This window comes from Molothrus aeneus, chromosome 17 (genome assembly GCF_037042795.1).
Source record: "Molothrus aeneus isolate 106 chromosome 17, BPBGC_Maene_1.0, whole genome shotgun sequence".
NCBI classification, from domain to species: domain Eukaryota; kingdom Metazoa; phylum Chordata; class Aves; order Passeriformes; family Icteridae; genus Molothrus; species Molothrus aeneus.
In genome coordinates this window covers 1177023-1202424 of record NC_089662.1, presented here as the reverse complement: position 1 = coordinate 1202424, position 25402 = coordinate 1177023, and the positions used below count along the sequence as shown (strand labels likewise).

Sequence of the window (25402 nt, the reverse complement as noted above, 5' to 3'; positions counted from 1 at the left end):
GCTGGGGATTCCTGGCACTGCTGGAGCACCAGGGACACACAAGAGTCACTTTGAGCTGACCCATATCAAACATTTGGGATCTGCTTGTCGAGCCCCAGCAGCTCTTCCATGCTGGCAGAAGGTGCTGGGTGCACACCCAAGCCCCCTCCTGCTCTCCTTTTCCAGAGGGGACTGCTCTGTTTGGTTCCTTGCACTGCTGCACTCCATGGGAAGATCTGGTGTCTCCCTTGTTGGCAGGAGGATGCACTGAGTGCAGGAAGCTCTGTGTGGGAAGGAGAAGGTGCCTCTGCTCAGCTCGAGCCTTTGCTGCTCCTGCACAGCCCCAGCTGCCCCCCATGCCCTGCCCTACGCCCTGGGGGAGATTCTGTGCTCCAGAAGGTTCTGGGCACCTCTGTGTGGCCATCCCTGAGCTCCAGGCACGTCCCTGCTGCGGCAAATTAAAGGCTGGGGGAGCTGGGGGTGCTCACCTGGGGAACAGGAGGCTCCAGGGAGAGCTCAGAGCTCCTGCCAGCGCCCAAAGGGGCTCCAGGAGAGCTGCAGAGGGATTGGGGACAAGGACCTGGAATGCCAGGACAAGGGGAATGTCTCCCACTGCCAGAGGGCAGGGATGGATGGGATACTGGGAATTAGGAATTGTTCCCTGGCAGGGTGGGCAGGCCCTGGCACAGGGTGCCCAGAGCAGCTGGGGCTGCCCCTGGATCCCTGGCAGTGCCCAAGGCCAGGCTGGACATTGGGGCTTGGAGCACCTGGGACAGTGGGAGGTGTCCCTGCCATGGCAGGGGGTGGTGTTGGTCCCTTCCAGCCCAAGCAGTCTTGGATTCTATAAATCCATCCAGGAGTGGAAGAGATGCAGGAGGGAGGCTCAGGCTCGGTTCCCTCCCAGCAGAACAGGATTTCTTGATGAAGAATGAAAGTGCATCCAAGGACCCAGTGCCCCTGCCCAGTGAGGAGAAGTTTGTGTCCATTTGAAAGGACTGATGGCAAAAAACCAAGAGGGAGAAATAAGAAAATTTAATAAAAGCCTTCAGGAAAAATGGGAGGGTGCAGTGGAGCCCAAACAGGGCTGAAGGAGGGAGTGTGGTGAAGACTCCTGAGCAGGGCACAGACCAGCAGCAGCAGCCATGGGGACAGCAGTGAGGAGCTGGGAAGGTCCCCTGGGAGCAGAACATCCCAGGGGCTCGCTGAGCCAGGTATGCCATGGAAAAAGGGAGAGCCTGGAAAATGGGAGTGGAGCAGAATTTCTCTACATCAAAGATGGATGTGTGAAGATGAAAGTAGAGCAAAGCACAAATGCAGAGAGGAAAATCAGGCAGACCAAGGAAGAAATGAGTTCTGCCTAGAGGGATAAGTCTATGAAAATATAAATCTGTCTGTCCAGGAAAGTCTTGGTTAAGGCAGTGGGACAGAGAAGGGAGTGCCAGGTGACACAAGAGATGGCTGAACCTTTGTGCTTTAAATATGTACAGAGGTGCTCGCTCTACCCAGATTACAGCTGGCAACAAGAGGAGCAAGAACTGAATAATGGGGAGGAATAGAGCATGGGAATATTCAAATTGTCAAAATCTCATCAAGTTTACCTTGGCATACATGAGAAACCAGTCACAGCCATCTCTGACCTCAGAAAGCACAGGCACAAGTGAGGTCCTCGTGGAGGGGAGCAGGGAGAAGCAGAGCCTGTGGCATTAAAAGGGAAATCCACTGGGCAGCCTGGCTTTGATCCTGAAGAGATTCAGAAGGAATTGTTCTATGGGATATGCTAAACCTCAAGGGTAATGCATGGTGAGGAACACGCAGCAGGGATTTGCCAATCCTACAAAATACTGAACCAATGCAGTGTCCATCAGATTCAGCCCAGCTGGAAACAGGAGCAGTGGATGTTCCATGGTGTGCCTTGGCTTCCATGGGGTTTTGGGATGTGCCATGGGAATGCTCCTCACAGCTGAGGGGCACAATCCCAGCTGGGCACAGCACTGAGGGCTCTGCCCAGCCTGGGCAGCTCAGCTGTGCTCACTGAGGCCCTGCCAGCTCTGTCCTGGGACAGGTCCTGGGCAGCATTTTCATTAACCACAAGGTGCATGGAGCAGTGATCATGCTTATAAAATGCTGAATTAAGAACAGATCACAAAGGGCTGCAACTGCTTCAAAGGACATGAGCAGAATGTAAAATAAAACTCAACTGCTGAGAAATGACTGGGAATTGGTAACAGCAGTTCAGTAAAGACAAATGCAAAGCAGGCGACCTGCAATGCACCACCCTCGTGCAGAGATTCTGGCTGGGGACCAGAGGCACTGCTGGGTACTGCTGGGTACTCTGCTCTGCCTGGGCACCTTCTGCTGCCAGGGCAGGGCCAGCACAGGCTGGGCATGGCCAGAGAGGTGACCCCAGGGAGGGAGCAATGGGATGGTTTGGGTTGGGAGGAACCACAAAGCTCATCCTGTTCCACCCCTGCCATGGCAGGGACACCCTCCACCATCCCAGGCTGCTCCCAGCCCTGTCCAGCCTGGCCTTGGGCACTGCCAGGGATCCAGGGGCAGCCCCAGCTGCTCTGGACAGCCCCAGTGCTGCTCTGCTTGGCCTGGGGGGAATTTCAGCCATGTTGCTTTTTTTAGTTTTTACAGATATACAAAACAAACTTACAAAAGAAAACAAAATAAAAAAAAAAAGCGTACAAAACTATTAAAGCTTTCTATTAAATTTTTAAATTCTTTACGAATCCGTTTCCTACACAGCCAGAGATTTCTGCTGATCATCTCAAGGAGCAGGAAGCAAACAGGTGAAAGTCCAGAGGAGATGGAGATGCTGACAAGCTTAGTTAGAAGTTTGAAAGACTTGAGCCTCAAGAAGGGGAAGAACAAATAAAATATAGGTCTGGCAGGGTGGAGCCTGGGCAGGGATGTGAGAACAGCCTTCTAAAATGCAAAGAACCACTAGAAAGAGATTAGTGATCACTTATTCTCAGGTCTGCCAAGGGTGTTTTTTCCAGTAATTGGTTTAATTTGCATCCAAAGAGATTCAGGGTGGATTTTGATATTGCAAGGAGATTTTCCTTGTGCCACATGATGGTGCCGCAAAGGCTGCCTGGGATGGAGGTGCTGCAAAGCTCTCTGCAGTCCCAGCAGCTCTGGGGCTGCCTGGAGGGACCCCCCTGTGCTGGGGAGACATCGCCGGTGGGCCAGGGCTGGGCAGGGATGGGCAGGGATGGGCAAGGATGGGCAGGGATGGGCAGGGATGGGCAGGGATGGGCAGGGATGGGCAGAGCTGGGCAGGGATGGGCAGGGATGGGCAGAGCCACCCCGGAGCAGGGGCAGGAGCTGGGGAGGCAGTGGGGGCTCCTGTCCTTCATGTCCCCCTCCCCAGCTCCTGCTGCCCCTGCCCTGGCAGAGGGAGCTCTCTCCCTTTGCCAGAGGCTGGAAGCTTTCTGTGAGCTGTGCCGCTGAACGGGGAAATAATTTCCATGAGCTCCACTTGTCCCCTTTGTGCTGCATCCCTCTGCCTCTCCAGCCTCTCCCCTCCCGTCTCTCCACTCCTGATTTGCATCTCCTGCGTCATCCCTTTTCTGCTGCACCCCTCCCGCATCTTTCATCTTCCCCATCCCTCCAGCTGTGCTCCTCCTCCTTTCCAGTCTCTCCCTCTTCATCCCCGTTCTGTCTCACAGCAGCTCTTTAATTCAGCAGCTCGGCATTTCCATTTCAATCGCTTTCCTGCCTCCATCCCGGACAGGAGCGGAGCCAGGGGCTGCCTCCAGCCCGAGCCCCGCCCGGGGCTGGCACAGGGACGGTGCTGCTGTCCCCAGTCCCATTTCCATTCCCTGGCCAAGGCAGGCTGTCCCCAGTCCCATTCCCATTCCCTGGCCATGGCAGGCTGTCCCCAGGCTGTCCCCAATCCCATTCCCATTCCCTGGCCAAGGCAGGCTGTCCCCAGGCTGTCCCCAGGCTGTCCCCAGGCTGTCCCCAGGCTGTCCCCTGGCTGTCCCCTGGCTGTCCCCAGCCCAGCCCCATTCCCTGGCTGGAGAGGCAGTGACTGAGAGCATCCAGTGCTCCCCAGGGACATCCCCATTGACTCACCACCATTCCCAAGGCATCTGCCAGGCCTGCAGGGCACCAGGCACACAGCTCTGTGCCACCTGTGCCCACCTATCCTCGTGGATCCCCCCTGGCAAACTCGGGACCCTATGGCAAAGGCACAGGTGAGGAGGGAGTTCTGGTGAGGGTGAGTCCCCAAGGGCTGCTGGCTGTGGGAGCATCCAGAGGGTTTCCAGGGGGCTCTGGGAGCAGGGCTGTGCCCTCATCAGGGCGGTGCCCTCATCAGGACTGTGCCCTCATCAGGGCTCTGCTCTCATCAGGGCTGTGCCCTCCTCAGGGCTCTGCCCTCCTCAGGGCTCTGCTCTCATCAGGGCTCTGCTCTCCTCAGGGCTGTGCCCTCATCAGGGCTCTGCTCTCATCAGGGCTGTGCCCTCCTCAGGGCTCTGCTCTCATCAGGGCTCTGCTCTCCTCAGGGCTCTGCTCTCATCAGGGCTCTGCCCTCCTCAGGGCTCTGCTCTCCTCAGGACTGTGCCCTCATCAGGGCTCTGCCCCTCATCAGGGCTCTGCTCTCCTCAGGGCTCTGCTCTCCTCAGGGCTCTGCTCTCCTCAGGGCTCTGCTCTCATCAGGGCTCTGCTCTCATCAGGGCTGTGCCCTCATCAGGACTGTGCCCTCATCAGGACTGTGCCCTCCTCAGGGCTCTGCCCCTCCTCAGGGCTCTGCCCTCCTCAGGGCTCTGCTCTCCTCAGGGCTGTGCCCTCCTCAGGGCTCTGCTCTCATCAGGGCTGTGCCCTCCTCAGGGCTCTGCTCTCCTCAGGGCTCTGCTCTCCTCAGGGCTCTGCTCTCCTCAGGGCTCTGCCCTCCTCAGGGCTCTGCTCTCCTCAGGACTGTGCCCTCATCAGGGCTGTGCCCTCCTCAGGGCTCTGCTCTCCTCAGGGCTCTGCTCTCATCAGGGCTCTGCTCTCCTCAGGGCTGTGCCCTCCTCAGGGCTCTGCCCTCCTCAGGGTTCTGCTCTCATCAGGGCTCTGCTCTCCTCAGGACTGTGCTCTCCTCAGGACTGTGCCCTCATCAGGGCTCTGCCCCTCCTCAGGGCTCTGCTCTCCTCAGGGCTCTGCCCTCCTCAGGGCTCTGCTCTCCTCAGGGCTGTGCCCTCCTCAGGGCTCTGCTCTCATCAGGGCTGTGCCCTCCTCAGGGCTCTGCTCTCCTCAGGGCTCTGCTCTCCTCAGGGCTCTGCTCTCCTCAGGGCTCTGCCCTCCTCAGGGCTCTGCTCTCCTCAGGACTGTGCCCTCATCAGGGCTGTGCCCTCCTCAGGGCTCTGCTCTCCTCAGGGCTCTGCTCTCATCAGGGCTCTGCTCTCCTCAGGGCTGTGCCCTCCTCAGGGCTCTGCCCTCCTCAGGGTTCTGCTCTCATCAGGGCTCTGCTCTCCTCAGGACTGTGCTCTCCTCAGGACTGTGCCCTCATCAGGGCTCTGCTCTCCTCAGGGCTCTGCTCTCCTCAGGGCTGTGCTCTCCTCAGGGCTCTGCTCTCCTCAGGGCTCTGCGCACCCAGGGCACCCCTGGGCTCTGAGGCTCTGAGGCTCTCCCAGTGCAGGGACCTGCCCAGCTCTGCACACACCCTCAGGGCAGCCACAGGGTCTGGCAGAGTCTACTCCTTCCCAAGGGCCATCTCCAAATCCTCCTGCTCATCTGGGTGTTTTGGGGGCTGCAGTTTTGGGGCAAAGTGCCTCTCTCCTGCAGTTTCACAAGGCCTTGTGAGCACGATGCCCTGGTCTGTGCAAAGCATCAGCATCTCTGCTGGCTGCCCAGGCTGCTGTGTGCCCCCCAGGGCACCTGGGCATGTCCTGCTCTCCCAGCAGAGCCTCTCTGCCCTGCAGGCACCACCACAGCCACAGGTTTTCCACCAGAGGCACCAGCTGGGCACCAAGGCCTGGTGGCACCATCCCTGCTGGAGCACCTGGGCCATGACCTGTCAGGAAGTTTTACCCTGTTTCAACCTGAATATTTGAACTTTGCACTGGACAATCTTTTGGCCAGATTATGCCATCTTTATCCATTTGCATAACACACAGGCAACCATGTGGGTTGGGTTTGCTCTTCCTCTTCACCAGTGTGCCCAGTCTCACCAGGACCCAGCCCAAGCAGAGGCCAACCACGCCCTGGCCCTGGCCCCAGCCCTCCCAGGGCCAGGCTCTTGGCCTGAGAGCTTGTGTGTAGCCCAAATGCCCTCTCCCATATCCCTGAGTTCCCTTCTTGCACAGCAGCACGTGTGAACATCAACAGAGACCACTGAGCTGGCCTGGCACCTGCTGGGACAGCTCCAGTGCTGCCCTGGCCCTGCTGGGGATGCAGCTGGGGCTCCTCAGCTGCATCACAGGAGAATGGAGAGCTGGGAAATCCCACCCTGTGATATCCATGGATATGGGAGGCCCTGGTGTGAAAGTCCCCAAGAGCAGAACCATTCCCTGGTGCACTCCCTGCCCTGGGGTGGGGACCTGTGAGCAGGGGCTGCCCCCCTCCCCAGCTCCTCCTGCCTGCTCTGAGGCTCAGCTCCACCAGATCTGCCTGTCTCCCTCCCAGCATTGCAGCCTGAACAGGCTCAATGGGATTTTCACACTGCCAAGAGCCTCCAGCCTCCCAGGCTGCTCCTCTCCCCCTCTGCAGGTCCCAGTTAATGATTAACCTCCAGGATCTTTCCCCTGGCAAACAGGGAGCCCTTCAACATTCTCCTTCACCTCCTGGTTAAAGAAAACCAAGAGGGCCAGTTGGAATCTGGGCACCTTCTCTCTATACCAGGTGGAAGCAGTGCCCACTTTGCAGATGCCCAGCCAGAGCAGGAGCAGCTCCAGCCACAGCTGTGGCACGGGGCAGGAGAGGGGCCAGGTTCACTTAGAGGACAGAATCATGGAATAACAGGGTGATTTGGGCTGGAAAGGACCTTAAAGACCATCTCATTCCACCCCTGCCATGGGCAAGGACACCTTTGGGCCCAGGCTGCCCATCCCTCACACAGCAGCTCAGACCCACAAATGAATTTTCAGTGAGATCCAATCAAACAGAACATCCACAAATCCTTTGGAAAATGTTTCCTTTAGGATCTATGGGAGTGCATTTCCAAAACACTGAACTTTAAATGAAGCCTCTCAAATTCCAGCAACCAAGATGGAGAAGCTGGGGTGGATGGAGTTCAGGAGTAGCTGAGGATGGGGGTCCTGCAGGGACCTTGCTGGGGAAAGGGACCCCATTGGGCTGGGAATCAGAATTCCAGCTGTGTCCTTCTCCAGGGGCAGAGGGAGTGGGAGCAGGGCTGGCACTCTGATGTATTCAGGGAGCCTCAAGCCCTTTTCCATGGATCAAACTCACTCTCAGTGTGCAGGCAGCTGGGCTGAGGGGGGAGCCAAGCTGCACTTGGTGTCTCCAGAGGCAGAGCTGCTGCCCTGGAGTTCAGGTTCTGCTGTAACAGAGCCAAGGGGAAGGACACTGTGGCCTTGGGAGTGTTTCAGTGGGGGCCACTGGTGGCCCCTGTTGTGGGGCTAGAACCAGAGGCTCTTTAAGGACCCTTCCCACCCAAACCATTCCAGGACTCTGTGCCAAGCCATGGACACGTGGTGACCCTCTGACCATGAGCAGAGGGGCTGGTGCTGCCCTTGGGGACAGCAGCAGGGCCCAGAGCTGTGTCCCTTCAGGCTGGGCTGTCCAACAGCCCTTGATTCCCATCCTCTCTGCCACGATGGGGAAAGCAAACAGGCAAAGGAGTTCTCGCTCGGGTTGTTAAATTTTCATGGCGATTTAGCAAGGCTGGTTGAGAGTCATTTTCCAGCTGATTTCAGTTCCTTTGAGCTGCTCCTGGGCTGCAGGGCCTGGGCTGCAAATGTGACAGCAGGGAGCTGCTGCTGTGCTGCTCAGAGCCTTGTCAAGGAAAAAGGCTGGCCTGGGAAAGGGTGCTAGCAGTGTTTGATAAGAGATGATAATGCTAATTCTGGTCCTAAAACCTTTCTGTAATAGAAATAAGGGGCTTGTATTGATCCCAGCAATTACAGCCACAAAGGGCTCTCACAGTCAGGGAACATCCACTTCTGAGCTGAGAGACAGCAGAGGCTCCCTGGATCATGGCTGCTAATCCTGACAGAGCTCTGTGGAGGAAATTCTGCCTTTGGAGGAGAAATCAGAAATTCATCAGCTGTCAGAAATTGGGCCCCGCTCTCCCCTGGAATCACAGAGTCATGGAATGGTTTGGGGGCAGGGCACTGACCATCCCACCCCTGCCATGGCAGGGACACCTCCCACTGTCCCAGGTGCTCCCAGCCCTGCCCAGCCTGGCCTTGGGCACTGCCAGGGATCCAGGGGCAGCCCCAGCTGCTCTGGGCACCCTGTGCCAGGGCCTGCCCACTCTCCCAGGGAACAATTCCTAATTCCCAGTATCCCATCCATCCCTGCCCTCTGGCAGTGGGAGCCATTCCCCTTGTGCTGTCCCTCCATCCCTTGTCCCCAGTCCCTCTCCAGGTTCCTCCAGGCACTGGGAGGGCTCTGAGGGATGCCAGGACAGCCTGGCCCACATCTGCCCCAGGACTGGGTGTCTCAGCAGTCCCTCTGACCCCTCTACCTTTCGTGCCAGCAGGGGCAGGTGGCAGGACCTGGCTCTGCTCCAGTGCCAGCTGGGGCTGGAGTCCAAGGTCTGGCATTCCCTGGGGTATTTCTGAGGATGCCTGCAAAAAGCTTTTGCCAGAAAATGTCCCTTCTGGGGTGTCAGTGCAGGTGGGCCCTGCATCCCAGGCAGGGCTGATCCCTGGATCCTGGTGCAGCTGAGGGCAGTGTGACCTGCTGGGTGTCCCCGCGCTGTCCCAGGGTGTGCCCGGTGCTTGCAGACACATTTCAGAGCAGGAAGGAGCATTTCCAGCCTGGAGCACAGCACAGCCATTGCCCCAGCACAGCTGCTTTGCCCACAGCAGGCACTGCCCTTCCTGCTGTGCCCAAACCATGCCCAGGCCATGCCAGGCCTGCAGGGCCTGCGGGTGGGAGCAGGGCCGGCCATGGGCACAGGGAGCAGATGGGGCTGCAGGGGGCACCAGCCCGGGCTGCTCTCTCTGGGTGACCCCTGTGCCACTGCCCCTGTGCCCACAGCACAGCCTGGCACTGTGCCTCATGGCAGAGCCCCAGAGCTGAGGGGCAGGATGAGATCCCCAGGGCTCCCTCCAGGCAGGCCAAGGGCTCTGTTGTTGCCACATTTCCCTTCACAGAGAAAAGCAAGGCACAATTCTTCCAAGGATTTCTGAGATTCTCATTCTCTGAACCTCAGAGAAAGGGAAAACACAATTCTTATCACTTGCTGTGCCTGTGTTGTGCCAAAGTAGAAAGCAATATGGAGATTGTTTACCCACAGTGAGGATGTTTTGTTTCCTTGGCCTATCAGGGCCAGGTGTGTGTGTTGGGACTGTTGGGTGACAGCCATGAGATTCAGAGCAGTGTGTGCAGGATTGAGTGCTTGGCAGATTAGTTTTAGATGTATAGAATAATATACTATAATAAAGTAATTAATTGGCCTTCTGATAGCCATGGAGTCAGATGCATCACTCTCTCTGCCACCTTTGATTTACAATCTCTGTGCCAGGGGGAAGATTTGGGGGAGCTGTGCTGGTGCTCATGTCTGCTCCAGGACTCATCTGGAGCTGCCCATGTGAGCACCTCCAGTGCCAGTGTGGGAAATGGATCTGTAGGGAATTCTCCAGAGCTGACAGAAGGCTCACACAGTGTGCATCTGTATGTAAACCTTGAGATAAGAAATGCTGACTTAGAAATGCCATGGAATAGGACAGACATTGCTGAGAGAGAAATGGAGCTAGAAGCAAAGTTCAAAGGATGGCCTTGCAAATAAGACTGGATAATTTGGAGAAATAGAAGTGGAAAGATGCATTGTAGTGGGACCCACAAGGGGTACTTTTAGATGATTGGCTTTAAGGCATCTACAGCATGGCATGGCAAAAAGTTGATAGGCCAAGAAACACGTAATAGTGCATTGGAAAGAGATGGAAATATTTCCTAATAGGGTGTTAGGAAATAGATGGCTTCTGATGGTGATGGTGTGAATTATAACATCTGCATTGTCTCACCCTACTCGTGAGACTGAAAATAGAATAAAAGCTTTTAAAATGCCTCTCAGTTGCCCCATCTCTGGGTCAGAAAAGGGCATAATCCAACAGCCAGTCTGCAGTGCTACCCACTCGTGGAGAGCATTGGCCACCAGCTCCCTGATGCCAGGCCTGGGACAGGCCCTGGCTCCCTCCAGGACAGGCCAAGCCCATGTGCTGAGGCTGCTGAGGCTGAGCCAGGGCCCTCCAGGCTGAGTCACCCACAGGGGACATCCCAGGGGACAAGGTGGGGATGGACATCCCTCAAACCCTGCCTTTGCTGGGGATTATGCACAGAATGGAGTGTTTTCCTCTGCCCCAGCTGGCCACTGGCCCTGGGGATCTCCAGCTGTGCCACTGTGGCAGACAGAGCATGTCCCCAAGGCACCCAGCCTCCATCAGCACTGGCTGCTGGTCCCTGTGCCCCCAGTGCAGCAGAGCCCTCAGGGCTCCTCTCCAGAGCTGTCAGCAGAGAGGGTCTGACCCACATCCCTGCCCAGAGTGACTCTGTGTCACTGCCTGCAGTGTCCCTGAGCCCGGGGCTCTGTGGCCACCCCCTCTCGGTACAACCACAGAGAAACTCCCTTAACTTGGTCACTCACTGACTGCCTTGCACTGCACAGCTCTGCTATGATTGGTATTTCTGTTTGCTTGCTTGAGGCACCTCTTTAAGCATTGCTATTTTACACCACAGCAATTTTAATGCTGTAAAAGATCTGCTCTGTCCAAAGGATAAAAGCCAGATCTGGTGGTGGTTGCTGTTTACTGTTCCAATAAGTCTCATCCATTCCAAGGCCTTAATTTAAAGCCTTCCTCCATGTCTATACCTTCATGCACTGTCTCTGGGAGATTTTGAGAACTCTCTGTGATTCCATTTCCTGCATCTCTCTCTTGTACAATAAAAACTGCTTTGGTAATTTTGTCCAACATTTGTCACACACACTGAAGTATGCAAGGTGTCACTGCCAGTATCACCACCAAAACACCCAACACATGCAAACCCATTTTACAAAGTTCCCTTGGCCAGCCTTACCCACCCCAGGGCACTGGGGCAGGCCTGGGCTCAGCAGAGGCTCAGTGCCCTGCCCAGTGACCCCGTGGCTCCCCCAGATCCTGTGTCCTGTGTCTGCTGTCCTGGGCTCAGCTGCCATCCCCTGGGGCTGGGGGAGCTTTGGTGAGCCCTGCACTGCCTGCAAGGGCTCACATGAGAGCACAGTGACCACAGGAGCCTGGCCAGCCCCTTCCATCCTCCTCACTTCTGGACTCATCCACCAGCTGAAGCTGGCAGGGGGCTGGAGGTCTCAGCATCACAAATAAACACCCTGAAAAGAGGCCTCCACTGCCAATCCTGGTGCTGTGCTGCTGGGAGAGGCTCCAGCTGGGTGTTGGACATGCCTGGCAGGGGCTGGCTCTGCACAGATCTTTATTTTCCAAATATTATTCATGACCCTGTGTGTGATGAGCAGCAACAAGGCTGGGATCTCGCTGAGTGCTGCTGCCAGGGTGACTGGGCCAGGGAAATTGGCTGTGGAGCATTGGAAGTGCTCTGAGAGCAGGGTGGGCTGAGCCCTTGGTGCCCTCAGTGCCCTCAGTGCCCTCCCTGCCCTCGGGCTCGGGGCTGCCTCATGCCAGAGGCTGCAGTGAATGTTGCTCGGAGTCCAGGGCAGCAGGAGTCTGGCACAAACAGGGTTTGTTTCCCCAGGCCTGACTTCTCTCCTCAGCTCAGCCCCGGGCTTGTGTTCCCTGCCTCAGTGGGGTGCAGCCCGGGGCGGATGCTCCTCCTGTCCCATGGCAGCTGTGGGGCCCTGTGTCCTCACTGGAACCTCACTGAGGTCCTGACCCCCCCTCTGTGGGGCTGGGCCCCATAGGGAGACACAGCACGGGCCAAGGCTGCAGGAGAGGGAGGCTCAGCACAGCCCTGGAGCACCAGGAGCAGCCTGCCAGGGGCTGGCTGGGCTCAGGACAGGGGGAGCAGAGCGTTTCCAGGTCCAGCACACCGAGGAGCCACCTCCAGGCTGGGCTCAGGACAAGGGGAGCAGAGCTTTTCCAGGTCCAGTACACCAAGGAGCCACCTCCAGGCTGGGCTCAGGGGTGCCTGGCATGGAGACAGCAGTGGGGAGGCATTGGCACAGCACTGTGCCAGCCCCAGGTGCAGTGGGTACCCCCTGAGGGTGCAGAGCTCCCTGCTGCATCCTGCCCATGGATCCCACTGATCCCATGGTCCTGGTGCCCCATCCCTGTGCTGCCCCCCTGCCCATGGGCACAGCCAGCAGTGGGGCAGAGCCAGCAATGAGCCCAGCCTGAGCCTGTCCCTGGAAGTGTGGCTGCAGATCCTCTCTGGGAGAGGTGGCTGGAATTCAGCAACACTGGCTCAGGCTTTTCCTGCTATCCTCCCCAGGCTGCCAGCTGCTGCTGGGCAGCAGTGAGGGACTGTCCTGCCACCCCTCCCAGGCACTGGGAGCAGCAGGGTGGGATGAACTGCCCAGGGCTCAGCCCCAGAGCCCCCAACCCCATCAGGGTTATGGCACTTGGGAAGGAGCCCCGTGTCCCAGGGCAGGATGAGTATCCTGTCAGCCTGGGGGACACAAGTGCCTTGGAGAGGGCAGGGCCAGGCTGCTCCCAGGGCTGGGGGGCAGCTGGGGAGGGACTGGCAGGAGGGCAGGGCTGGGCAGTGCTGCCAGCCCTCAGCATCTGCCCTGCCTGCCCTGGAGGAGCAGGCATGGAGAGAACAGGAGCTGCTCCTGCTCTGGCACCAGCAGGACCCTGGCAGGGACAGGGACAGGACTGACCCAGCTGGGTTTGGCTCTGGCTGACCCAGGGCTCTCCTGCTGGGTGGGTCAGGGACAGGCTCTGCTGTCCTGTGGGCTGCAGAGCTCCAGTTCCCATCAGACAGGGGCCAAGGCTGGCACTCCACAGGGCTGGCACAGAGCAGGAGGGAGCATCTGGAGAGTACCTGGCACTGAGAGGGGAGTGAGGTGGGTGCCCATGGAGGAGGGAGACTGCCTGCCCTGCCCTCTGATGCCAGCAGTGGCACTGTGGCTCTTGAGAGCACACAGGACACCTTCTCCAAGACCAGGGTTTTGCCTTCAGGGAAGGCTGGCCCACCCTAAAGCTGCACTTGGCACACTGATCTGTTTCTGCCCAATCTCTGGGTGAGTTTCTGATGTTCTCTGGGATGCTTGGTGAGAGATGCAAACCATGTGAATCCTGCATCCAAACCCAGGAGCACCATGGCAACATCCAGACCTCAGTCCAGAGTGTTTAGCACCAAATGTGGCTTTAGCAGATGTTTTTGTAAGCTATTGAGCCCTCCCTATTTGCTGATCCCACACCACAGTCTTCTTTCTTGTACCTGGCAAAGCCTTGCAGCCTCACTCAGCCCTGCTGGTTTTGTTGTTGTATCCAGGGGAAAGCTTTTCCTGGGTTCCCTTCATTCAGCAGGCACCCCAGGAAGGATTGGAACCACATTGAACCACAATATCCACTGATTGCTCTGGAGATGCTGGAGGGAGCCCCTGCTTGTTGTGATCCACATCCCTACAACTTCTCTGCCTCTGCATCAGAAGAGAAGGGAGGGGTCCCCACCTCCTTCCCAGGTATGGAACCCAGGTAGGAAGCACAAACTGCTGGGGACCCTTGGGAAAGAAGGTATTGTTCTTCCTACAGTGATCCCAAATCCTCCCTGTATGAAACTGACCCTCAAGCGTGTCATAAAGCCACATTTAAGTCATCAGGTATGAAGCTGAGAGAGGTCCTTGAGAGCTGCCAGCCCAGCCTGGGCAGGGGAACCCGCCTGGCAGCGGCTGAGTGTCCCCAGGAGAATGGCACAGAGGTGTGCGAGCCACGGATGCAGCGTGGGAAGAGGCGGCTGTGAGCACTCTGTAACCTGACACCTGCAGCCAGAGCTGCTAATTAGGCTGGTAATTAGAGCTAAATGATGGCCGGGATGCTGCTCCTGGAGTGGAGGTCATTGACTCCCTTCGGCTGTGGCCAGGTGACCACCGCCCCTCAGCTGAGTGTCCCCCACAGCCAGCTCAGCCCCCTGGGACTCTGGGGGGCTTTCTCCAGGCTAGGCTGTGCAGGAGGCAGGAGTTCCACATGGCTTGGTGACTTTCCCACCTAAGCAGATCCTTAGATCACTCCTGACCTGTTATTTTAGGACACGCACACACTGCTGTTCTCAAGGTAAAAGGGGAAGTTCATTTTCTGACTTTAACATTTATAGATCTCTGAAAGTGAGAGTGGATTGGAGGGCAAAAGTGCCACCTCTCCAATGACACTGGACAAACTAACAGTCCATCAAATTTCTCTTCTTTTATAAAAGAATGCAAAGCAATAAGTTATTTACAATAAGTATGTAAAAAAGTTCATTACAAAAATGTAAACATCAGAAGGCTTAAAAAAATCTTAAAGAATCAAAGCAACATTGACCCTCTCTTCTGCCATTCCAGCTTTTAGATTTCCAATTTTCCTGCCTTTCATTGAACCACTGAGGTTGGAAAAGACTCCAAAATCATCAAGTCCAACCACTGACCAGCACCACTGTGGTCACCACTAAGCCATGTCCCCAGGTGCCCCATTCCCACACCTTTTGAACCCTTGCAGGGAGGGCACCTCTGGTGCTGTGCCCAGCAGTGTTAGAAGCCAAGATTTTCACACAGTCACCTGCTCCATGTGCTGGGATACCAGGGGCTGCTCATCTCAGGTATCTAAAACCCACAACAAATGGCTGCTTCTTTTTCTTTTTTTTTCAGGCATTCCCTTCATGACTGTGACTCTTAATAGAAAAATCCATACAGTCTCAGGATGTTTGCAGTGAGAAGGAAGAGCCTGGGCAGCAGAAAAGGTTATGCAGGACAAAGTCAGGTTCTTGGGCAGAAATGTCACTTTCAGCTGGTCAGGGGTGGCCTGGGGCTCCGGCTGGGATTGGCACTGCAGCCTCCTCTGGGGCTCCATTCATGCAGGGCATCCCCCAGCCAGGGAATAGCTGCAATGACTCCCTGATTCAGAAGGCTGAGCAATTGCTTTATTAAGCTATACTATATTATTTACACTATACTAAAACTATATCACACTAAAATGTCTTGGTTTGGAAAGACAGGAGTCTGCTAAGGAAGGCAGGAGCCTCCCCTGAGATGGAGAATGTAAACCCTCCCCACCCCTCTCAATTGCTATCAATTTTAAATTAAGGGGCTCTCAGGCAAAAATATGGGAGCAGGAAATAACAGTTCTTTAATAGGGAAAGGAGAAAAATAAAAGGATACAATAAACAATGCAATACATGAGAACAACACTGCCAGAGTCAGAACCCAACCTGACACCCTGTGGGTCAGGCTGTTGGTGGCAGTCCCATTGGAAATGTGGCTGCAGCCCTCCTGAAGTATCAGGTATGGGTCTGTTGGAGCAGGGGGGTCCTGTAGAGAAGGATGTATTCTTGCTCTGAGGATCCAATGGAAGAAGAAGAGGCAGCTGCTGTTCCTCTGGGGAATCCCATGGAGAAAGCTGTGCTGGTGTCTCCAAAACCTCTGGATTATATCCGGGTAGGAATGCTTGGCTCCTCCCTCTGGGCTCACATCTCCCAGTGGGATGCTGTAGTTCTTATCAGCCATGCAGATGTCCCCTCCCAGGGAGGTGTGAATGTGGTCACTCAAAGAGAGAGATCAGGCAAACTGCCCACTTGACACAGGTAATCTGCCCTACAGATGGGAATTGAAAACATCTTGCATTGCAATCTGGAACATAAAGAAAAACCTGTGACCCTTTCAGACAGTCATGACACAGCTTTGACCCAATTGGCCAATCCATCCAAACAACCATCACCAGTGTCCAATTAACAAATCACTCTCATTATACAATCTCCATAACACATTCCACATGTGCCAAACAACAGGAGCATCAAGTAGAGATAAGAATTGTTTCCTCTTCTCTCTCTGAGCTTTCTCACTGCCTTCCCCAGGAAAAATCCTGGGAGAGAGAATGATGTCTCTCTCTGTTCTCAGAGTATGTGAGTTCCACAGGGCTCCCCAAAGCTGAGGGAGGCAGGACAGGCAGTGTTAGGGAGCATCCATCCTCCTCACCATCACTAGCAGGGACGAGGAGCTGGGCAGGAGGATGAGATGTCACCCAGAGGGGTGACGTGGGCAGGGTGGGTTAAAGCAGCACATGTCTCCACATCCACTCTTCTCTTCACACCTTGCTCTCCACCCATCCCTGCCCTCCCTCTGGGGCTCAGCTGCTCCCAGGGGGACAGGCTGCTGTCCCTCATCTTTGCTCTGACCTTGTCACCCCCAAGCTGGCAGTTAATTGAGCTGTTAGAGCCTTCCCTTGATGCAGAGCATGGCAGACCTGTGCCAGGGGCTCCCTCAGGAGAACTGCACCTTCCTGGCAGCCTCAGGATGGGCAGCCACAGGATATCCACTGCTCTGCCTGGCTCAGTCTGGGGCAGAGCCTTGGCATCCCCACACAGGATGGCAGTGCCACCCTGCAGGGATGGTGCAGGATTGCATGCAGCTGGTCCCTGCAGGGAGCCTGGCTAAGGAGGGAGCAGATCCAGGGGCTCAGGACCCACAGCTGGGGCTGGAGCAGGGCCTGCCCAGCCCTTCCCCCTGCCCCTCACACCCCACAGCACAGCAGGAATCCCTTGCCAACACTGCCACTCTCTCCAGCTCTGCTGCAGCACCAGTGCTCTCTTTGCATCTGGTTCCAGCTGTGCTGGGTGGCACCAGGGACCCCACACCCTGCCCTGAGTCTTGGGGCCAAATATTCCTTCTTCCTCATGTCCCAGGGGTGCTGCAATGGTTCCACTGCAGGGCTCCTACCTGCAAGGCAGCAGGTGGGATGTGTCCTAACTCTGACACAGGTCGTTAATCTCTTTGATTAATTAAAAAAATGCATTTACTGCCCATTTATTCCTATTTTTCCACCATGTGCATAACTACCTCCAGTATCCCAACTGTCTGAAGGGCAGGCACTGAGAGCATTTGGGGAGAAGGTCCTTAGGAGCCCTTGGGAAGCAAAGGATGGAGGCAGTGGGACGTCTGCTCATCCCCTGAGACTCCAGGGCTGCAGACATGCGGGGATAATAAGGGCTGGATTGCCAGATCTGGTGACAGTCCCTGATGACATCTGTCCCAGGGACTTCTTTGAGCTTGGGATCCCACTCAAACAGCCTGGAGGAAGATGGCATCAAGAGCTGGAAATGTTTTCTTTGGCTGGAAACGTTTGCCTGAGCTCCTCAGCATTCCCACCACCCAAAGGATGAAGGGCAGGAGGTGCCCAGGAGCTGCAGCAGCTGTGGCCCCTCTCCTGTGGGGTGCCACCCCCTGCCCGTGGGCACCCCAAGCCTCCTGTGGGGGGTTTTGCTGGAGCAGAGGAGCACACAGGGAGTGTCTCACTGATCCCAGCTGGCAGCCAGCTCCCCAGGCTCACAAAGCGCCTTTTCATGCCCTGCATAAACAAGCAAGAGCCATGAAAGGTTGTTATCTCAGAGCATCAGCACCAGCAGCAGCTCAGGCAGGGATTCCCAAAATAACCTGCTCCCAAAAGGCACAGACACACACACACCCCCTTTTCCCTGCTGCTGGGATTTGGGGAATGAGGGCTTTGGGTGCCCCATGCCCCTCTGCAGAGCCCTGCAGCCCCAGCTCTGTCCCCCTGTGCCGGGCAGGGCCTCCTGCAGCTCAACACAGCCCTGCTCCAGCTCCTGCTGCATCCCTGTGTCAGTGTGAGCTTGTTTGAACAGACAGGTGTCTGCTGAGGAAGGCAGGAGCCTCCCCTGAAATGGAAAATGTAAACCCCCTCCTGCCAAATTGTCATAATTTTGAAATTAAGGGGCTCTCAGGGAAAGATATGGGAGCAGGAATAACAGTTCTTTACTAAGAAAATTAAAAATACAAATGCAATAGTACAAATAAAGAAAACAAACCCCAGCCAGAGTGAGAGCAGGCCCTGTCCCCTGTGTGTCAGGGGGTGGCACAGCCCCATCCCATGGGGGCTCAGCCCTCCTGCAGTGCCAGCTGTGGCTCTGCTGGAGCAGGGATCCTGCACAAGGGGGAGTTTTCCTCTGCAGCTCCAGGGCTGCTGGAGATGGGCCTGGGCTCCCTCTGGCCATGCAGGGCAGCAGAAGCTGCTCCTGTGGGAATGCACTGGGCAAAGGCTGCTGTGCTGTGCCAGGCTCACATTGGATCCAGGTAGGAATGCTTGGCTCCTCCCAGTGGGATGCTGGAATTGGATCAGCCATGCAGGGACACTCAGTGGCCATGGACAGAAGATAATTAATAATTAATAATTAATAATTAATGGCCCATGAACAGCAGCGATCTCCTGGAGGGAGGATTGGTTGTGGGAGAGATAAAGAAAACTGCCCCATGAACAGCAGAGAACTGCCCCAGCTCTGCCAGATGGGGGTTGAACACATTGCCTGAGACACTGGAGCATCCATGGAGCACCCTCAGCAGGGCTGGTCATGGCTGCATGTGCCCCTTCCCAGCACTGGGGCTGTGAGGGCTGGCTGAAGGTTTGCTGTGCCTGAAAGGTGGAGCTCCAAGAGCTCCAAGGTGCTCTTCCTTGCAGGAGATTTGTTTCCATGGCTGCACTCTGGAGCTGGACCCCAAGCTGCATCCCTCTGGTCTGTCTCCTTCAGAGAAGAGCAGGTTTCCATGCAGAAATGCATTCCAGAGGCACTGCTGGAGGATGTGCTGCTCCTCTTGGCTTTCCTTCCCATAAAGCCAGGCCAGAGTCACTGCAGAGGTAAATTGAGAGGGGAAAACTTGCTGGAATGAAAGAGCTTGGAAGCTCCCAAGGAGATAGAGCCATAGATCCAGACTGGTTTGGGTTGGAAGGGACCTTGAAGACCATACAGCTCCATCCCCTGCCCTGGGCAGGGACAACTTCCACTATCCCAGGCTGCTCCAGTCTGGCCTTGGGCACTCCCAGGGATCCAGGCACAGCCACAGCTGCTCTGGGCCCCCTGTGCCAGGGCCTCAGCACCCTCACAGATAACATTTTCTTCCTAACAACCAATCTAAATATCTGGTCTCTTACTTTAAAACCATTTCCCCTTGTCATGTCACCATCTGCCTGTGTAAAAAGCTGCTTTCCCTCATTTTTATAAGCCTAAATCAGTGCAAGAGGCTCTGAGGCCTCCCTGAAGCCTTTTCTTCTCTAGGCTGAGCACCCTCAGCTCTCCCAGTCTGTCCCAGAGCAGAGGGGCTCCAGCCCTTGGAGCATCTTTGTGGCCTCTCCTGGACTCACTGCAGCAGCTCCACATCCTGCTGATGTTGGGTCGCTGGGGCAGCTCTGCAGGTGGGGTCTCACCTGGGTGGGCAGAGGGGCAGAATCCCCCCCTCACCTCTGCCCACTCCCCTTTTGATGCAGCCCAGGATGTCTCCCTGGGCTGCTAAAAATCTGGGAAAAGCCTGATGCCCAAATCTGTCCTAACACTGAACTGTGAAACATCTGCCAGCCCTTTGCAGTTTGTGCCAGTCCTCATTTATTTGTGGGATTTTTGTGTTCATTCTGCTGGACAGTGGGACTCTGGTCAGGACATCCTCACCTGGCACTACCTCACTCTCAAAAGAGGGAGATTTTTCCATGGAGCTCCCAGGGCTCCCAGATCCCTCTGTTCACACTGAGGTTGCAGGAAGCTCCAAGGTTTCCCTTGTGCACCCATGGAAAAGCAGGCTGGACACTGGACAATGGACAGGCAGAAGGGCAGCTCCACCAGCTGAGAGTGCCTGAATTTGGGGTTTAAAACAGCTGTGTTTTCTGGAAATGTGTTCATCTGAAAAAAAAAAAAAATACCTGAACAAATGGCAGTTCCCTTAAATGTCTTTACATTTCTTGAAATACCTTTTAATTTTCAGTTAAGTTCCTGAAAACCTTGACAATTTACACTTCCTTAGTGTTTTCTGGGGGAATAGAGAAGTCTTGCTGTCCCCTCCCTGCCCAGCCATCTGCCATGTGTGGTGTTTCCATTTGCTCCCATCACTGCAGCAGGAATTGGGCAGGGATGCAGAAAGCTCATTTATCAGTTATTGAACAGCCAGGAGAGCCCAGCACAGCTGTGGCCACCGAGAGCTCCCAGGGGATTATTTTGCCAGGGAAGCTCCTTCCCTCTCCTCAGCAGGCAGAGGTGCATTTTCCATGCCTTCAGGGCTGTGGGAGAGATTCAGGCTTGAGCTTGGTGGTCAGGGGAAGAGAGGCTGGGTTGTTAGCAGCAGTGTGAGACGAGGAGTGAAGGATTCACTGGGGCAATCTGTTCTGTAAGTTCTCCTTCCAGCTCCTTGGCTCCCAAAGGGGATCCTGCATCCTAAGGGGACAGTGTCATTAAGGATATGTGTGCTCAGAGTGCTGCCAGTGCAGTCACCCACTGACTTATCTGACCCAAATTCACTGAAAAGGGTGAATTAACATTTACATTTCCCAGACTTTCCTTTGGAGTGTGACAGAACCCCCTGAGCAGCCATCACTGTTTTCCCTTTGAAGGCCTGCAAGATGAATGCAGACAGTCACAGCAGCTTGCACACAACTGCAATTATTTTTTTTTTTTCAACAACACAGTGCAGCTTTTCTCCTGTATAAATTCCCTACAAATTCACACCAGTTGTGTCCCTTGCAGCAAATGCTGTCCCTTGCAGGGCAGCCACCCAGCAGCAGGCACAGCACCTCTTCAGCACTGTCCTTTGAGGATGTGCAGCAGTGGAAGGTTGGGAGGGAAAGCTGTGTCTGCACAGGGGATCTCAGCAGCCAGCTGGAATATTTATTTGTAAATGAATGCCCTCCCTCAAGCTGGCTCCCATGCAGAGGGGTGTTTCTTTTTTTTCCAAGAGGTTCCTGCTATTTACCCAACTTTCCAGCTGGGCTTCTCCACTGCACAAAGGGCAGGACCTGCCTGAGTTTGTACAGTGAGTCAACAGCTCAGCAGGGGATTAGAGCCCACAATCCCGCTGGCATCGCTGCCTTGGCTCGAACCACTGGACCATGCAGCCTCATTTTGTTCCTGGTACTCTCTGCTGGTATGTGGTTTGTCAGGGAAAAAGCCTCAGCGTGGCTCATAAAGGAGGCACTTTCTAAAGCATTCACACAAAGCCTGCCTCATCCCAGCACCCCAGCCCAGCCCTGGTGCTGGGGGTCAGGCTCCCTGTTGGACTGGGAACCGCAGGATTCCCTGGGGCTGGGGGGAGGAAGCTGAGGAGAGCACCCAGAGGCAGCTGGCACAGAGCCCTGGCACCCAGGGCTGCCAGCAGGTGACCATGTGCTGACACACTGTGACTGCCTGGCTGCACAGGACGGGCACAGGCTCCAGGCTGGAGCTTCCCTGCCTCTGGGAAGGGTCCCCCGGCCTCCCTCACACCACTGGAGGCCTTTTCTGTCCCTCACACAGGAGAGACACCCAGGGCAGCTGTGGCACCAGGTAAGGGAGCAGAGGCAGGCCCTGCAGGGCACTCAGGGCACCGGGTGCTGTTGGGAGTCCTGCTCGGTGCAGGGCACCAGGAACTGAGCTGGGAGCCACCACAGCTCTGGGAACGGGAAACCCAGGCCCAGTGCTGGGCTGGCACCTCCCTGCAGCCCTCACTGCTCAGGGTCTGCCACACAGGGGGGCAGATAGGGCTGAGTGTGCACCTCGCTGTCTGAGAGCTAGCCCCAACCTGAGGACTTACACTGGGAGCAGAGTGGCCACTGCATCCCTGCTGTGCATCCAGCAAATCCCTCTGCATCCACTGCATCCCTGTGCCCTCAGTGCATCCCTGTGCCCCCACTGTATCCCTGTGCCCCCACTGTATCCCTGTGCCCCCACTGTATCCCTGTGCCCCCAGTGCATCCCTGTGCCCCCACTGTATCCCTGCTGTGCATCCAGGTGTGCCCATGCATCCTACGTGTCCGTGCTGTGGGTGCATGCAGATTTTGAAGAGCAATAGACTCCCCTTTCCGTTTGCATCTCCTGGGGGGGCTGCTTCCCCCGACACCCCCAAAATGCACAGGTCTGGCCAGCTGCTGATGCGGAGATCTCCCGGGGACGGCTCACGGGTGTGCCCCCAAACGCCGCTGCTGGACAGCCCGGGGTGCTCCACGAAGGGCCGGGCAGCCCCGGGAGCTGCAGGACCCGCCGCGTGTCCCGCACGGGATAGCAGAGGAGGCTCAGCAGGGACGGGGCCCGGGGGCAGGAGACTGAAGGTACCGGAGACCCCGCCCGTGGCCGGGGGCGCGTCCCGCGGGACGTGCGTGGGGACCCGGGGGGCCCTCGGTGTCCCGGGGGCGGAGGGAGCCCCGCAGCCCCCGCAGCCCCGCGGGCCCGGAGCGGCTCCGGGCGGGGGCGGTGCGGGCGGTGCGGGAGCCCCGGGTCCGGGCGGGGGCGGTGCGGGCGGTGCGGGAGCGGCTCCGGGCGGGGGCGGTGCGGGGCCGTGCGGGCGGTGCGGGAGCCCCGGGCGGGGGCGGGGCCGTGCGGGAGCCCCGGGCCCGCCCCTCCGCAGCGCCGCACCGCGCCCGGCCCGCCCCGCGCTGCGCCGCGCCCGCCGCACGGCGGGGCAGGAGCGGGCACGGACGGGCAGCGGCGGCGGCCGCGCCCCGCACACGGCGGCGGAACGGAGCCGAGCCGAGCCCAGCGGGCGGAGCCGAGGTGAGCGGCCGGGGGTGCGGGGCCGGGCAGCCCCAGGTGCTGCGCGGTGCCTGTGAGGAGAGAGGCGGGCAGGGCTCAGCCCCGGGCCGGGAGAGCTGCCCCGAGCCGGGCCTGCCCTCAGCGGCAGCGGCGCATCCCGCTCCGCGAACCGCCGGGATGCTGCGGGCGGGGCCGGCCGGTCCCGGGGGATCCGGGCAGGCAGCGCGGGCAGGCGGCAGCGCCAGCCCCGTCCTGCGGGAGCGACCGGGCCACCCCCGGCATCCCGAGCCCCGGGGATCCGTAGCCCCGAGCTGCGGCAGCACATTGAACCGCCGGGCTGTGATTTGAGGGAGACGATTTACATTAGAGGGAGAATGTGGAGAGAGCCAGGAACAACTTGGAATGGGTCCTCGCATATTTCTGTGGTTATTTTTGGAGTACCGTCATATGGCAGGAGGTGGGCTCTGGAGGTATCCTTGAGCTCAGCATTTTCTCCATAGGCTGGTTACCCGGGAGATTGTACTAGAGGACCTGCGTGGCCCTTTCCCCATCAGTGGTTTCTGTATTTCCCATCGCTGTTTCTCTGGCTGTTTCTCTGTATTGTTCCCTCCGGCTGCCCGGCCCTCAGCCCGTCTCGGTGGGGACCCTCCTGTGGGCAAACAATGGTCTGGGTGTGCGGCTGGGCAGTCTCAGTGTGCTGCAGGCGATGGCAAAGCTGTGCTTCATTCAGCTGTGGATGCTGTGAGGTGACTCCTGATCAGCCCCTTCTCCATTGCTGTGCATGAGGTGTGGCTTCTCCAGCATCCCCAGCGAGACCAGCCCATGCCTCCATCTCCTTCCCGCCTTTAGCTGGCACTTTCCCTCCAGCTTTCTCCTGCTGCACTTGCTCAAAGGGATTTTTACTCCAGAAAAACTCGGGGTGTGGGGAGGCACGTTGTTCCTCTGCTCTGCTCCTTGGGGGTCTGCACGTCCTCTGGCTGTGCCAGGCCCCTCGGACACGGCTGGGGAGCGGCTCTGGTGGCTTCAGCTGCGTGTCCTTGTTGCCATGGGGCGAGTTTGGAGCTGAGGGGAGGCTGCCTGGCTTTGGGTGATGGTCCTTGCAGGAAGGGAATTCATTAATTATTCTTTAATGATGTTGGTTCAGAGTCTGGCTCGGCAGGCACGGCGCCCGTCTGCAGGGCTCCCCGGGGTGCTGGGTCTCTCCATCAGGACCTGTCTGCTGCCTGCAGGGACACAGGGCATCTTCTGGAAGCTGTGGCAGGTCCAGAGCTCCCCTCCTTACCCAGGGATGGCCTCTGTGTTTGGAGTCCAGGAGCAGGGTGCAGCTGTCTCCTGTGGGCTGTGAGCCCCTCTGGGAGGGGAGGATTCCCATCTCCTCTCCTCTTCCCACCATCCCTGTGCCATGGGGATTGCTCTCCTCCATGCAGCCGTTCCCAGCAGAGCCCTGGGCAGGGCTGTGGGGTGCAGAGCCTGTGTTTGGCTGCCTTTGGCAGGAGATGGGTTCTTCCCCTGCTCCTTTGGCTGCCTGTGGATGTTGTGCCTACGAATCCCTAGAATTTTTTGATTTTTACCAATTTTTGAGATATGAGCTTTCTCCAGAACTCTTAGGGGAGATGTTTTGGTCAGGAGGAAGCATCTAGAAATGGTTTTTGGAGTCCAGGATGAGATTTCTGAGCTAGAGGTATGAGTGTTCCTAGTGTGCAGAAGGGGAAGGTTTTGGTGCCTTCCCTGTGCAGACACAGAGCGTGCTGGGCCCCCTTCCCCAGGCTGCCATCCCCACCACAACCTTCCAGGGTGATGTGTGATGTCTTTGTGGCCAGGAGGGCTGGCTGGCTCGGCTGAAGAAGTCACTGCAGCTCAGAATGGGGAAAAGTCATTTTCTTCCCCCAGGCAGCTGAGCTCCCTGTTAAGCTCTGGGTGATGACCTTGGTCCTGGTGAGGAGCTGGATCCCTCCCTGGTTTCTGGAATTACATGAAGGATTTCTGAAGGATTTCTGCTGGCAGCTCCGAGCCCTCGTCCCGCGGGGTTCCACCGTCACTCTGGGCGTCCTGCCTGCCCTCCCCTCGCTCCAGCACTTCTGCTTTCCTACAGGAACCTTCCAGACACACACAGACCACTCAGGTGCCTGACTAATTCTGTCCCTAACAGAAGAAATCTTTCGCATAACTAATTAGGGTTTCTAAATTGGGAAGCTGCTGACAATGACCTGTCGGTTAAAGGGCAGGGGTTGGGCTTGGCTCTTCCCAGCCTCGCTCCGAGCTTCCTGCTCAGGCTCACAGACATCACTGGAGTGTCCTTTGCCTCAATTCTCTTTGGCTGTGCACTTGGGCCATTTCCCTGCTGCCTGGGCACGGAGCTGTGGTGCTGAGTGGCAGCTGGGACGCGATGGGAGCGCGAGGAGAAGGGCTGAGCTCCGCCGGAGCGGCGTGGGCGCCTGCCAGGCCTGCCTGTAGTAGACTTGCATGCGGTGCCTGTCACTTGGAGGTCTGAGCTGAGCTCCCTCTGCCAAAGGAGAAACACAAAACAGTGGCAGTCCCTGGGTGCTGGGAGCTCCTGCACAGGGAAACTTGTGCATCCATGAACACCTGACTCTCTGGCAGCACCTAAAAGCGTGCTGGGGCTGTGACAGCCATGGCTGCGGGGCTCATTGTTCTCCTCAGAGCA

The 25402-nt window shown here is 57.0% G+C and overlaps 1 protein-coding gene across 16 annotated transcripts in view; it reads left to right on the top strand.

Annotated features, from left to right (window-relative positions):
* The first annotated feature begins 22645 nt into the window (after nucleotides 1-22645).
* EPB41L1 (erythrocyte membrane protein band 4.1 like 1) overlaps nucleotides 22646-25402 on the top strand; it is a 66221-nt gene continuing 63464 nt past the window's right edge. For all 16 annotated transcript variants that reach the window (XM_066561566.1, XM_066561555.1, XM_066561569.1 and 13 more), the window contains exon 1: nucleotides 22646-22758. The gene's annotated coding sequence lies outside the window, so the exon portion shown is untranslated. The remainder of the gene's footprint in view (nucleotides 22759-25402) is intronic.